Source organism: Chiloscyllium plagiosum, chromosome 42 (genome assembly GCF_004010195.1).
Source record: "Chiloscyllium plagiosum isolate BGI_BamShark_2017 chromosome 42, ASM401019v2, whole genome shotgun sequence".
Taxonomy (NCBI): Eukaryota; Metazoa; Chordata; class Chondrichthyes; order Orectolobiformes; family Hemiscylliidae; genus Chiloscyllium; species Chiloscyllium plagiosum.
Window position 1 is genome coordinate 7,293,103 of NC_057751.1, and position 3,573 is coordinate 7,296,675.

Here is a 3,573-nt window from a genome sequence, read left to right on the forward strand (position 1 = left end):
TCCTGCCTCCTTGTCCCTCCCCTAATGTGCAGGGTGTTGGTGGTGGGGGATTCGGTGATGGTTATGCCAATGAGTGTGATGGGAAGACATTGTGTTTGAGATGGTCAGTGCCTGGCTCTTACATAGTGCACATCAGCCCAAGTTTGGATAGTGTCCAGGCATTAATGCATACATATGTGGGATACAGATGTCACGAATGGTGCAATCATCAGCAAACTTTGTGACTTCTGATGTAATGACCTGAGACTAAGTTGATTTTTGTGTAATAATGTCAACCAAGTTCTTTTAGTTTTTAGTAATACTAACCAATAAAGAATTTTCCCATTGATTCCCATTGCCTGTAGCTCCTTGGTCAAATGCCGGATTGATATAATGTCATTATTCTACGATAAATAAGCATTGTAAAGATGCTTTTAAGAGAATAAGTATCTCAAATATCAGCAAGATAGATGTGCTTGATTCTTGTTGTAAAATGTATCTGTCCTTGTGATTTCCCCTCCTAGGTGTAATAGCCAGTTGACACTGCCACTCACAGCGGCTGCATGTGCTTCCTCTTGAATTGGAGTTGACATTAATTTGCGGCTCCATGGAAAGCCCCTGTGGAGTCCAGTTTGTGGACCAGTATTCGACACTGAGCCAAACGCTTTCACACCCTCCACTCTTCCATCACAGGTGAGATGCAGCACAGTGGCTTTCTTCAAGTACATTGCCGTGCGGTCAATCTTGATCTGCAATTCTGCACATTTAATGCTGACAGATATTCTGAGCTGTCAGTCGCTCACTTCTCACATTCAGTGGATCAGGAGTCTCTGCTGAATTAATTCTACGCCCAACCCAGAGCCGGTGAAGCTGTTTCCAATTCCCTCACTGACAGCCAGCTGAAGCCAGCAAATTTTGCATGATCCGATAATTGGGTCTAATGCCTTCAGCTCTGTGTGCCTTTGTCTTTTGCCAGAATGCACGTGTAAATGTATGATCAAAAGAACAGTTAAAAGTTTGATTTCATTTTACTGTAAGTAAACTTAGTCTTTTTGAGATACAGAAACCAAAAAAATACCTTGCTGGAAACTTTTGACCAAAACCACCAGGCATATTATGGCTGATCATTTGGTGGTTTCATTGCCAGTATTCTGAATAATAAAGGAAAGCTTTGTTCTAAATTGGATATTTTTTAAATGTGCGGTTAATGCTGTTCCTGTACAGAAACATAAAGGAATCTTTCACAGTCAACTTGAGCTGAATGTCAGCTCATGCTCTGCTGACTGTGCTGGCACAGTCACACTTTTATTCCTCAGATCTATCCCTTGCTGTTTTCTGTGTCAATCAGGCAGACTTTCACTAAACTCTTTACATTAGCGTTCTGGCTGCAGTAAATAAGGTTATGGACATTGGATAAGATAGCAAACTGACTTGCATTTGCATTTATGGAGCATCATTTATGACATTATTTCACTCCAAAGTATTTTACAGCCAATTAAGTATTTTTGAAGTGAACTAAGTTACTTTTGGAGGAAACACACAGCAGACAATTGGTGTACAATGGGCTTCAGCAAGTGGCAATGAAATTGTGAGTACTTGTTTTTTTCGGTGTTGTACTTTGGTTTAGCATTGGCTCGGACATCAAGTGAACTGCCGAATTCTTCTTTTTATAGTGCCTTGCGATCATGTAATATGCCTTGAGAGTACAAGTGTGACATTGGTATGGCAACACATCTGAAAGTCATTTTCTCTAACAATGCATCTTTGCTTCAGGGCTGCACTTGTGTAACAACCTAGCTTTTATGTGCAAGTCATTGGATTTAGGCTTGAGCCTCCAATCTTCAGAATCTTCATAGAGTCACAGAGATGTACAGCATGGAAACAGACCCTTCAGTCTAACTCGTCCATGCCGACCAGATATCCTAAATAAATCTAGTCCCATTTGCCAGAAGTTGGCTCATATCACTCTAAACTCTTCTTATTCATATACCCATCCAGATGCTTTTTAAATGTTGTAATTGTACCAGCCTCCACTGCTTTCTCTGGCAGCTCATTCCATACACATACCACACTTTGCGTAAAAAAAGTTTCCCCTCAGGTCCCTTTTAAATCTTTTCCTCTCACCATAAATCAATGCCCTCTCATATTGGACTCCCCCACGCCGTCAAAAAGATCCATGTTCATGTCCCTCATGATTTCACAAATCTCTAAAAGGTCACCCCTCAGCCTCTGACGCTCCAGGGAAAATAGCCCCAGCCTATTCAGCCTCTCACTATTGCTCAAATCCTGCAACCCTGGCAACATCTTTGTAAATCTTTTCTGAAACCTTTCAAGTTTCACAACATCGTTCCAATAGCAGGGAGACCAGAATTGCACACAGTATCCCATGAGTCAACTTTGATACTTAACTCGAAGCAAATTTGTAATCTGGCACCCCAAAATAAAATTCTGCTCTTTCCCTACTTCCACTTCAGCAACTGCTGATTAGCTTGACTAGTTCCATGTGGATCGTCTCACCATCCATATCTCGCCTGACTATCCATTATTCTTTTTGAGTCTTAGTATTATGCATTGTTGTGTCTCTTTGAGCCTGGCCAGGTTTGCAGTTGATCACATTCATCTTCCAAGAGTAACAAGAGGCTTAGCTGTCCATCACAGGAGCTGAATCACAGAAAGATTGAAAACAGGAACAGGAGTAGGCAACTCAACCTTTTGAGCCTGCTCCGCCATTAACTATGATCATGGTCGATCATCAAACTTGAGTACCTTGTTCCTGCTTTCTCCCCATATCCTTGCATTCCTTTTACCTAAAAACTATACCTGTCACCTTCTTGAAAACATTCAATGTTCGGGCTCAACTGCTTTCTGTAGTAGAGAATTTCACAGGCTCATCCCTTGCTATTTGAAGATATTTCTCCTCATTTCAGTCCAAAATGACCTATTCTGGATCCTTAACCAATGACCCCTGGTCTGGACTCCCCATTCATTGGGAAACTCCTTCATGCATTCATTCTGTCTAGTCCTGTTTGATTTTTATTAGGTTTCTATGAGATCATCTCCTTATTCTTCTCAGCGCTAGTGAATGTCGTACTGACCAATCCAGTTCCAGTCTCTCTTCATACGCAAGTCCTGCAATCCCAAGAATCAGTCTAGCGAACCTCTGTTGTACTGTCTTCGTAGCCAGAACATCCTTACGCAGATGAGGAGACCAAATCTGCAAATGATACCCGAGGCATGGTCTCACCAAGGCCCTGTACGGTTGCAGCAAGACATCCCTGCTACTGTATCCATTCCCTGTCAGTATAAGGCCAACACATTATTTGCCGCCTTCACTGTCTGCTGTACCTGCATGTTTACTTTCAACGGCTGGTGTACAAGAACCCGTTTTAAAATAGTGATGGAAAAGGATCGACCAGATCTAAAAGTTGAAGTCCTAAATTGGAGAAAGGCCAATTTTGACGGTATTAGGCAAGAACTTTCAAAAGCTGATTGGAGGCAGATGTTCACAGGTAAAGGGACGGCTGGAAAATGGGAAGCCTTCAGAAATGAGATAACGAGAATCCAGAGAAAGTATATTCCTGTCAGGGTGAAAGG

The 3,573-nt window shown here is 41.9% G+C and overlaps 1 long non-coding RNA gene across 2 annotated transcripts in view; it reads left to right on the plus strand.

Moving 5' to 3' along the window:
- Positions 1-508: 508 nt before the first annotated feature.
- Positions 509-3,573, plus strand: part of LOC122543068 — a 33,967-nt gene continuing 30,902 nt past the window's right edge. The window contains exons 1-2 of one of the 2 annotated variants that reach the window (XR_006309911.1): positions 509-672; positions 1,461-1,567. This is a non-coding gene — a long non-coding RNA (uncharacterized LOC122543068). The remainder of the gene's footprint in view (positions 673-1,460; positions 1,568-3,573) is intronic. The other variant, XR_006309912.1, reaches the window with a different exon arrangement.